Source organism: Protopterus annectens, chromosome 2.part0, assembly GCF_019279795.1.
Source record: "Protopterus annectens isolate FY-2018-M chromosome 2.part0, PAN1.0, whole genome shotgun sequence".
Lineage (NCBI taxonomy): Eukaryota > Metazoa > Chordata > Ceratodontiformes > Protopteridae > Protopterus > Protopterus annectens.
The window spans coordinates 1089034559-1089047007 of record NC_056728.1 but is presented as its reverse complement, the minus strand read 5'-3'; positions in this window follow the sequence as shown (position 1 = coordinate 1089047007).

Here is a 12449-nt window from a genome sequence, read left to right as displayed (position 1 = left end):
GAATTTCCAGAGATGTAACAGGGTACTGCAGGACCAGTGAGCAGTGCCAAAAGGTAGGCAAGTCAGGAGACAAGGTGAGAGCTCCTTTAATGCCTTTGCCTGTGATTGAGGAGCCATTTCAGAGGGTAGCTACGGATATTGTGTGTCCTCTGAGTACCCCAAGTTCCACAGAGAAAAAGTATATCCTGGTGGTAGTGGATTATGCTACATGAAACCCTGAGGCAGTGGCTTTGTCCTCCTTTGAGGCAGAGAAAGTGGCAAATGTTTTGTTAGAGATTTTCAGCAGGGTAGGTTTCCCAAAATAAATACTGACTGACTGAGGTGCCAATTTCATGACAGACCTGCTGGCTTGTCTGTGGAAGTCCTGTGGGGTGAAGCACATGAAGACCACCCCCAACCATCCCCAGACTAATGATCTTGTTGAGAGGTTAAACTCTATAATCAAGTCCATTCTACGGGCATTTGCAGATCAGTTTAAGAGGGAGAGGGACAAATATTTGCTCCATCTGTTGTTTGCTTACAGAGAGGTTCCCCCAGGAATCCACAGGTGTTTCACCCTTTGAGTTGCTGTATGGGCATAGGGTGAGGGGACCTCTAGATTTAATTTGAGATGAGTGGGAAGGTGAGTGTGAGTCTCACAAGGAGTCTGTTGTGGCATACGTCCTAAACCTCAGGACAAGGCTCAGGGAACTCATGGGCTTGGCCCAGGAGAACCTGGCAGAAGCCCAACAACAGAAAAACGTGTGGCATGACAGGAATGCTTGAGCTAGGGAATATGCTGTGGGGCAGCAGGTAATGGTTCAAATTCCTGTCAGACACAACAAGCTGCAAGCAGCTTGGGAGTGAACCTACAAAGTGGTAAGAAAGTAAGTGATGTTAACTACATGGTGGAAGTGCTAGGCAGATGGCAGGAGTACAGATTGTACCATGTTAACATGATAAAACCTTACCATGTTAGGGAGGCCCGTGTGCTGAGCATTTGCAGTGGACTTTAGGAGGAGTCTGAGGGAGATCTGGGAACTGATCTCCTCAGTGAGGCTCGGGCTGACACCTCAGTGGAAGGGGTAGTAATGTCCCAGCAGCTATCTCCTACGCAGGTTCAGTGTTGCAGGAATTTGGGGACGTGTTCACTGGGAAACCAGGGTGCACCCAATTGGTGCAGCACCAAGTGGATACAGGACCCCAAACGCCTATTAGGCAGGCCCCTTATAGGGTACCTGTGAGAGTCAAACAGACTCTGAGGGAAGAGGTACAGGAGATGTTGGAACTAGGGGTGATTCAAGAGTCCAACAGTCCCTGGGCCTCGCCAGTCGCATTGGTGCCAAAGAAGGATGGCAGCACCAGGTTCTGTGTGGATTACAGTAAATTAAATAGTCACACAGAGTGAGATGCTTACCCCATGCCTAGGACAGACAAGGCCCTAGAGCAGCTGGGTGGGGCTAAGAATCTTACAACCATTGATCTTACCAAGGGTTACTTGCAGGTGCCCTTGACTCCCAGTGCTAGAGAGAAGTCAGCCTTTGTGACTCCTTTTGGCTTGTATGAGTTCACAAAGATGCCCTTTGGGATGAAGAATGCCCCAGTGACTTTCCAGAGGCTGGTGGATAATATCCTAGCTGTAGCAGGAGGGTTTGCCCTTGCTTACCTAGATGATATTGCCATCTACAGCCATTCCTGCAAGAGCACCTTCAGCATGTCAGGGAGGTGCTGGGAAGACTACAGAGAGTGGGGTTGATAATTAAGCCAAGCAAAGTTAAGGTGGGTATGGCAGAGTTCTAATACCTAGGACATAGAGTGGGGAGTGGTAAGATAAGGCCAGAACCTGCCAAAGTGGAAGCTATTCAGGCATGGCCTGCACTTGTTACTAAAAAGCGGGTGAGAGCATTCTTAGGGACAACAGGGTACTACAGAAAGTTTGTCCCCAATTATAGTACCATAGCTGCTCCCCTCACAGACCTGACAAGGAAGAACAGGCCAGATAAGGTAGTGTAGACACCAGCATGTGAGCAGGCATTTCAAAAGCTTAAAGAAGCTTTGGGAGGACCTCCTGTGTTAGCCAGTCCAGATTACAGCAAGTAATTTGTTGTGCAAGTGGATGCTTCAAACCATGGGGTGGGGGGTGTACATAGCCAGATTTCTACAGAGGGGAAAGAGCACCCAGTGGTTTATCTCAGTTTTAGGCTCCAACTCAGGGAGGAATGCTATGCAGCTGTAAAAAAGGAATGTCTAGCTATAGAGTGGGCATTGCATAAACTTCAGCCTTATCTGTATGGAAGAAAATTCACTATAATGACAGATCACAACCCTCTAATATGGTTAAACAGAGCCAGTCAGTAAAATGCCAAGTTGCTAAGATGGAGCCTGGGGTTGCAAGCATATGATATGTCAGTGCAGCACCGCAGTGGGAGTAGCAATGCCAATGCAAATGGGCTCTCAAGACAGGGAATAGGGTGAGGTACCCTCAGATAGACCTAATCCTCTCAAGCGGCATTTCTCAAGGGTCACTTGAAAAACTACCTTGAGTTCTCCAGGGGGGAAGAGATGTGAAGATTGGGGAAAGCTGGGCGAAGGCTGCCAGCCTAGTCAAATAGAATTTAATACATAAATCTATCATTTGTATAAATAAATGTAAAATACAAGGCGTGTGTTCTTAAATAACAGAAAACACTGTAAAATGTGAACTTCAAGATTGTTTCAACATTGCCATCTGCTGTAAGGAAAATCAAGCCAAGCATTTCAAATGTTCTTTGAAGTTACAATTATCTAAAAAATGGTGCCGAAGCATCTGGCTGAACACATTCTTTCTATTGTCTTAACTTAAGGAATAATTGTTAGAGTATACATGTGAAATGTATTTTATTGTTGTAGTTTCCTGAGCAGGTGTTAGCTTGCTAAATAATGCAGTTTGTGGCCTGGGAACTCCAGACTAAGTGTCAAAATGATGTAATGTCAATACTGGGAAAACCTAAGTGTCAAAATGATGTAATTTGGGAGGGCCTTAGCAGAGCTATTTGTTAGGGTTTTAAAAACTATTGTTCAGTGAGAGACTAAAAGCATTTGTCTTGGACCATCAACCCAGCACTGCTTATGCTCTATATGTCTGTAAGTAAGATTATAGCAATGTGTTTTCTCTTAAGAATAGCTAAAGATTAGAAAGTTAGATTAAGTGTTTTTCTTTGACATCAGACCTGTCCTACTGTATTATTTTAAGTTTCTGTGTGATCTCTGAACTCTTAGATGTCTCTGTGGTGTAGTAGTATTGTCTTGTGTTTTAATTATTTATTATTAAATATTTTTAAAAAAACTTTACCTGTGGCTGGTTTGTGTAGAGAAGTAGCCTCTAGAGTGCATTGCATATTTAAAGAGGTTATTGTAATAGGCCACTTTGATAAGCCTTAGACTGAATAGTCACATTACCAATTGGACAATAATATTACACAGTAATAATTGGAACCCTTTCAAGGGCCTTTGGGTAGCTGATAATATTAGCTGGTGGTGGCAGGAATTACTACCGTATAGTCTGGATAAAGGGGCACAGCTGGAGAATCTGTGTCAGCCTTTCCCTGGAGTGTCTGTGAAGTTGTATAAATACTTATCTCAAAGTGTGGGTGTGTGTCAGCTACCTGGGCAGGGACATGAAGCACTGGTTGGACAGAGAGTTTACTGGAGGTTAGTTTGCCAGCTAGGCTGAGATCTGGACCCTATAGCTGTGCCAGTGGGGAGTCTTATCGGGGACCTGGAGAGCAAGGGAGCAACCAGCCCCGGACTGACTATGATCTCTGTGTGCACTTAAGGGAAATTGTACTTTACTGTGTGTATTAGTTATCCTTTTCTCTTCTAGGAGTCAACCTCCCTGGTGTTAGTAGTGAGGATTGAGGCTCCTTGATTGCTGGGCCAGGGCATGGTCGTCACAAAGGGTATATACTATATAAACTGTACATGAATTATGGAATCAACTTACACAAGACAGCCAACACATGGAATTGCCACATGTACTCTACACAGTCTGCAGAGCTGGAAAGAATCACTTGACACTGTCAAATGTAGACAGGCAGCAAACATAACACATTGCGGAATGTTTCTTCAGACCCTCCCCCCTGTCATGTCCATAGCTAACAATTAACAAGACAAAAGCACAACACCAAAAACACCTTCCTTCTGCACTATATGTCATATCTATACATTGATTTGAAGATTATATGAAATCAAGATGATAGTACTACAGGTCACATGACTCCTTACCCCTTTTACATGTAATTTCTTGGGGAATACTAAACTACATGCATAGCCCTGTTTGTAGCATCCCCTTAACTTCTGAAGGAAATACATGCAGGTAAATGATATAACGTGATTACAATGGTTGAAAATATAACCTGACACTATGGGGATCGTGTGATTATTCCATTGGAGAATCTAAGCATTAAAAATATATATTGTACATCTGGGTGTTTTTACTGACTTTCCCATGGTTGGAGTACTTCCCTTTACTACCAGCACTGATACAGTCACAGATTTCTTTTTTCATTTTCACTCAGGATAGCAACATCATAAATCTGAGGCTGAGGTAGGTCATCATAAAGACTTGAAGAATCCATGATAGAGTCGGAAATAATAATTTGTTATTACGGCTTCTGAAAAGACAACAACATAATTAGTTGTGAGCCTTGATTGTTTTACAGTGAAACCTCAGGAATCATCTATGTATCTCATCATTTCAATAACTATCTTCCATTTCTGTAGTAGATTTGCATATCTATGCCTAGTGATGTCTAGGAGAAGCAGAGTGTCCCAGCATTGTGGAATGTACCTGGTATTTGTTACAAAAGGGTAGGGGATTGTCACAATGGTTAAGGTTACAGATACAACATACAGGGTTTAATTCTTACCTTTGGGAAGAATGACTAAGCTTAAAAAGAACCCCAGATGTTGTTAGTCTAGTAATCACCTCTGCTAAAATGCACAGCTAATTATACACTTATCTCATATTTTCCCCTTCATTTAAAGCATAAAGACTCTTTGCTGACATGCCATAGTCAAATTTTGATCTGTTGATTTTCATGTAATAATTCTATGAAATATGAAGTATGTTTAATCTCTGACATGAAAAATAAAAATGGTGTAGGGCATTTTGACTTCAGATGTCAACAGACAACACTATAGACTATAATGGAGCACTTCTGTACTCAAGAACTTACAACAGCAGAGAGTTCTGGTGGCATTACATCCACATGGGCAAGCAAAGAGAGCTGTATGATTAACTTGTGCCAAATATGTTGTTAAGTCAATTTTGCTCATTAAAATGTTTAAATTTAATAAACCTTAAATATTTTTTTTTACATATTTAATTTAGTATATGTGTGACATGCTTTAAAAATAATGACACTGGACAGTATCTTTCAGAATCCTCACCCATAGAAGGGGCTAATCATGGCTCAGTACTGTGTATTTTGCTTCCTGCACCGAAGGAAAAGCTGAAAGTAAACACCAAGAAATGTCTAAACATGTTTGCCAGTTTCCTGATGAACAGGAACTGATTTGTTCTTACTAAGGCTGGAAGTAGGTCTAGTATTTTTTGCCACAGACTCAGCTGAAGAAGGGAAATGAATAGAGCAAGGCTGTGGTTAATGGTGGTATCCTGAGAAGGCAGAGTAATCAGAGCGGTTGAACTGGCTTCAAAAGTGTATACACTGTTCCTTGCATTAACATTATGTTGTTTGGGCCAGACTATCAGTCAAGGTATTGAATGCCGCCTTAGCATTAGGTAATGGTTTCAGACTTATTAAACATGTGGGAAGGCCTGAGAAGGAAATAAGAAGGAATGTCACATTGAAGAAGGATCCATTGTGTCTGAATGAGAGAATGTGACAATTGTATGAAAAAGGTTTTCTTCTTCTCGCTACTATGTTTAACCTCCATTAAAGACTCCTTTTTTTCATTTCTGTCTGATGAATTGGCTTGATGTCTGGTATGAAAACTGGCTAAGCTAGCAAAAGTTTTTCTTCTCAGCCGTTATGGGAATGGAGAGTAAGGCTGAATTATACTTTATTATTTTGGTTCATTGGATTAACTGGAGTATCATTTAAGTTATAAGGCACATCTGGTGTTGACTGTGTTAACAGCTAAAATTAAATACAAACCAGCAAGTGTCTCTTCTAGCACTTTAGCTAACAGATTGTCAATTCAGCTGGAGTAAAACATGTTAAAAAATTGTTGAGTGCTATGAAGTTTTTTTTTAAATTTTATATATATATATATATATATATATATATATATATATATATATATATATATATTATTTACTTTATGAATCTAAATTGAACATTTTCTGAAATAGCCTGTAAAAAGTTAACTTGTTAGAAGTTCATTCATTGATTTTAAATATTTAAAAAGAACTGACCTGAACTGAACTATGGACATAACCATTGAAAGACTCAGATATAGACATAAGTTTCATCCTTTGTCAAAGCAGAAGTAAAACACATATAATGCTTATTCAATAAGCTGTATTGCAATGCTGCACCATCTATGTGCATAACTAATTTGTTTTAAAAGTGACATAAGATATAGATATTATAATCTGTACTTTAAAGAGGCAGTGTATTTACATTTATTTACAAGTATAATACTGGCTTATAAAGTTAACAGAGTAGAATACATGAAGGTGGAGTGATCGAAAGTTACATTTTAAGAATCTAGAGGGTTACATATGCAACTGACACTGTTGTTTGGCTATTTTTACTGGATAACAATTATGCATATAATGAGTCGGTTTAAAGTCGGAAAATTTCAAAAACACAATTATAAAAGAAGTATAGCTATAGCTACCCCAAAGGCAGAAAATGAGGCATGAACATTTTGAGGATTAGTATAATTTGGGTGTGAAGACAAAACAAACATGACAGTAGATGAGTAGCTAAATCTGCATTAGAAAGTGTCAAGAAAAAAAACTGTAACTTCTGAGAATTAACACCATCTGACTAAAAAGGTGAAATAGAAAGAGTAGCAGATGAGTAAATAAATCAGTAGTAACTGCATTGATATTACTGCTTGTTTGACAGAAAATGTCATATTCTGAGTTAAGTGAAGTGAACGGCAGTAGTGTGTAACATTTTTCAACTATATTACTTCTTTAAAATTGGTTCATACTTATTGTAATTCATTATAATTTGAATTTGTAAAGACAAAATAGTAATCCAAACTAGTTTCACATATTTGAACAATGGTCTGGAAAGAGTCTTGTTATTGAAATATATGATCACACATCAAAAGTTTAAATATTTGAAAAAAAAACTAAACTGAAAGTTTAGAAACAGACAAATCAACTTACTTGACATTTTTAAATAGTCATTTAAAGGACTGAAACTCCCAAATAATCAGAAATTCAATACTTGAAGACAGACAGAAATCCATGATTATAACACCAAAAGAGCCCACTCTATAAAATATGAATAAAGTAGAGAGGCTTGGGAAGGAAGGGAGAAGGCAGAAGATAAAGAAGGAAAACATTTCTTTGGCCTTTATACGCATTGCCCATACAGTAGATATAACAGTTTAAAGTAGTCTGCAAAATGTAATACAAATAACTAATAAACCAGTAAAGATAAATGTGAGTTAACAGAAGAAGGTGGAAATGTGAAGATACAAGTGAAAATTTTAAGTCAAAGAGTAATAGTTCATTTCTTTGGGTGGAATAGAAGGAATAAAGGATGTGATAAGGAATAACTGACAGAAAATGCAGAAGAGAACAGATGAAAATCTTTGAAGGAAGTAAAATTAAATCTTAACTTCACCAAATTTGCTAAGAGATCCTTTTAAAAACAAAACAACAGTCATGCATTGGGACAGCCACTGGGACTTTAAATTAAGTAAGCAAAACTTGGAAAAAAAAGAATTTCTTCTCCATTGACTCAAACACACAATAAGCTGTGAAACAGGAGTGAGGAAAAAGGGGTAAAAAGTCAATAAAGACATGCTGGACAGATTCCAAAGTAGAAGTAGTAGAGGGTATTTCATCAGAGAAAATATTGTAAAGTCTGGTGGGCATGAACACTGCATATCAGCTAATGTTAGAACCAAATATAATAAACTATAGAGGAGTAGGGAACACTAGGTGGAAATAGTTTTGGAGATAGCTGAAGAAATAAATCAAGAACTGAATTAAGTTAGAAATAAAAAGTGTACAAGTAGGAAGAATGGGGAAGGGAGGACAAAAAAATGAAAGAGCACAACTGGCAGGCAAGTAAGACTAAAGTCATTGAATTAGGTGATTCTAAAAGTATTAAAGAAATGAATGAGGAAATTAGGAAAGGGAGCAGGAAATACATGATCATCTGAAAAAAATGATCAGAAGGAAAAGCCAAAAGTAATGGAATGGGAAATTGCATCTAAACAGTAGATGCAGATAACATTCTACTAAAGTATAGAAAGAATGAACTGATTTGAGACAAAGGGAATGATACAGCAAATTATTCAGATAAAAAGATAAATGAAGTATTTATAACAAACTCCTCAAAGTGCATGCATGGACAGCATCTCACACTCCAGATATTTTAGTTGCCACAGAAACCTGGCTCTGCCAGGAAAAAAAAGAAGAAATTGCCCTGCCAGTTTATAACATTATCAGATTAGACAGAGCTAACAAAAAGCTGTCAGTGTCTCTATTTTCTGCAAAAACAGACTACATATCTCCATTTTCTCCCACATCCTGCCAACTTTCTCTAACTCAGAAATCCTACCAACCATGCTAACAATCAAAACCATAGGTATATACATATCCTCATAACAATACTAAAATACTGGAAGATATTCTGTGCTGGGCCTTCTCAAAAATCACTCATGAAACTCTAACACTAGTTGATGTATATATAGACTGACATAACATACAATCTGAAACTCCACTAAGCAATACACATCTGAACAAGTTCACCCAATGTATAATGACATCAACTAAATATAATAAAGTCACAGCCAATCCTCAACAGGAGCCTCACATCCTCTCCAAACAAAATATCATCCCATGAAACTCAGTCATACAGCCTAAGTGATCACTTAACAATCTACATCATAAGATCCCAAAGCAACAGCCCCAAAGCACATCATTACACTTTGGTAGTAAACCTTAATAATTTTCAAGAAGGCACTTTTATAAATACACTTGATCTCCTTATCTGGGAGTCAGTAAAGACTTTCCAATAGTCTTTCAGTTTAATAAAATCAAAGTCAAAGCCAGCCCTGCTCTGTAGCTATCCTTAGCAACTAAACAACTCATGAAACAGAGAGACAAAGCATGGGACATCTGGACAAAAATAAATCAGCTCCTACTTTACTACCACACAGACAACTAAGAAACCTCACAAAACAACATGTGTCCAAAGATACAAAAACCTCATATTCAACCAATCAAAACATATACATTATTAATCCAAACCTGTTATGGACCTCAGTCAATAAACTGTTAAATCCAGGACAAACTACACAGCTAACACTAAATACTAAAAAACAAAATGATGCCATAGCCAACCAATTTAATGCCCACTTTGTGCAAACAGCACAGTCATTAATGAAACAGACTACTAATAGAGCTACTGATGTCCCTCCTCAATAAAATAACCTCCTTTAACATTTCTCCTTCCAACCAGTTACCTCAAATACCATCAAATACCAAAAAACAACAAAAAAAAAAAATATATATATATATATATATATATATATATATATATATATATATATATATATATATATATATATTAAAACCTACACCAAGTGACCCTGACAATCTACCTGGTGACTACTTTAAAATAGCAGCTGAGGCTATCACATATCCTGTTTCAGTTCTGATAAATCGACCCATATCTGTAAATAAAGTCCCTTCACTATGGAAAAACATCATTCATCATTCATTATTCCACTGCACAAAGCTGGAATCAATACAGATCTTTCAAACTATGTGTCAACTGCCAATTTATCACCCTTATCAAAAATATTAGAAACATGTATTCATACACCTTCTCAACTATCTAACAGATAACCAGCTTCTGTCTTCAACCCCAACATGGCTAGTGTCCTCATTACAGCACAAGGTCTGCTTTGCTGAATTCTGTTAATACCCATAGAAATACCAGAAGCCTAATCTCTACCATTTTCCTAGATTTATCAAAAACCTTTAATACTGTCTACCACTGCCAACTCATATATAAATCTCATCCATAGTGCTCCCCAACTCTTTCTTGCCATGGTTCCATAGTTAACTGTCAAACAGAACACAAATACTGAATGATTTCTCCTACCTACTTGCCATTAACTATTGGTGACCCAAAAGGATCTATACTAGGCCCCATATTTTTCAACAAATTTATCAATGACCTCTACAGTGCTACAAAACTGCCACACTGATGATTCAATACTAATCTGCTCTACCAAATATCTCTATACACTTCATGACCTTACACGATTATCATTCTTATCAATTGGAGCATGGCTAAATAATTGACTACTACTAAACCCTAATGAAAAAACACTAAATTATTGCTATTTACTCCTAAACTCATTTTGCTAAAACAACACCATTCACTATCATCTCTGCCAAGAATACCATGATAGAACAAGTAAACTATACAAAATTACTGGGCGCTATTACAGATGTTCAGTTGAAATTTAACCCCCATGTATCACATAAGTCTAAAAAAACCTCCAAAAACTCTGTACATTACGCAGAGTAAAAACCTACCTCATTGACATAGCCAGAATATATAGTCCCTACTTTTTTAATGGCATCTCTCCTCTATGCTGCCTCAATCTTCAATAAACTTCAAATCTCACAAAGTCTAAACTTGAGCATTGTTAAAATAAAATAGCCAAATTTGCAGTAAACCATAACAATAGGACACACCACTGCCTAGCCCTTAGAGAATTAATTGGTTAAAACTACCACATCACCTAGCTCTTTCTTAGCTACCTACAATAGACAGATTTCTGGATAAACTGAAAAATCGCCCAGCCCCTTAATACAGCAGTACTCCCAAAACAGAACTTTACGTTCTAGAGAAAAATCATTAGTCAGTATAACCAAATTGTCTAATACAATAGGTGGGTCTCTATATTCAAATATTGAAGCTAAACCATGGAACCACATCCCACTAGCACAGAAATCCATTCAGAATGCAAACTCATTAAAGACACAACTAAAATTTCACCTATCAGTTCAATGGATCTGCTCCTGTATATCTCCAAGATAAATGCCACTGATAGCCTAGTACCTACCTATGAACCTATGAACAATTAGAATATTATCTAACAATATAACCTTAAAACATTCTACCATGGAATAACATATTCCTAGTTTGTTGATAAAATCAGACATACTACATCTCAACCTCCCCATCTGACTAACTGCACTTCACTCATGCTTCTGCTTCATGTATCTGTGTTCCTGTCTTGATAGTAATCAGTTTATGAAAGCCCTTCTATATGTTATTAAGAAAGAGAGAAAAGGCTACTGAGGTCCCATTTCCCTTTAAATAAGCCGGATTAGTTATGACTGCTCCCATTTTCTCATAACCTCTTCTTTGTCCTCAGACTACAATAACATGGTAATCAGAAGTTAATTTCACATTTGTTATCATAAAGGTCAAGAAGTTGCACTTTATTATTTACTTTATTTACTGAGTATAAAATTATTTATACAACAGTCTACTAGCTATATACATGTCTGTCCCTATCTCCTTCTGTTCCTGCTTATACTATCTATCTTATAACATTTACTATTTACATGTACTCTGTACTTCAGTTTTAATTCATATTTACTATACTGTTTGAAAGAACAGATATACAAACCCTTATATATCATGAAATCATTATTCTAGTTCCTTCTTTTGTTATATACTTTCATTTCTAGCAAACAATCCACTATCTTATTTATGCATTATATCAAGGGGAATTGAACTAACCTCAATAGTTTTAAATAAATCTATCAAATATCATCTATCTGTGATTTTTTAAATCAAATACCACAAAATATAATCATTTATTCATAGGTTCAGAGGTTCATAGGGCTATCTGCCCTAGGGCATTTATAAGCCTAGCCATAATGTGTTGGCTTTCGCCTCCCTTTTAGATTAGATTCCTGAGCCTCTGTCCAGCAGGGCCATATAAGTGATCCAAGGTGTAAATTTACGATTTCCAATCCACTCATCAAGATTTCTTTTGAAGAGGGTCAGTGAGGGGTTCTGCCTAACATGGATTGGGATTCTATTCCAGAGTGAGGGAAGCCTCTGGGATATGAATCTATCCATCCAGCATGTCCTATTTATTGTTGTGCTGAGCTTTAAACCCCTGGAGCGTGTAGCTCTAAGGGATTTGGATTTCTTGAGGTGGAGCATGTCCATTAATTCCGGGTTAGACATGGCCTTGTACGTCAGGCAGAGACCGCCTCTGAGTAGGTGATAAGCAAC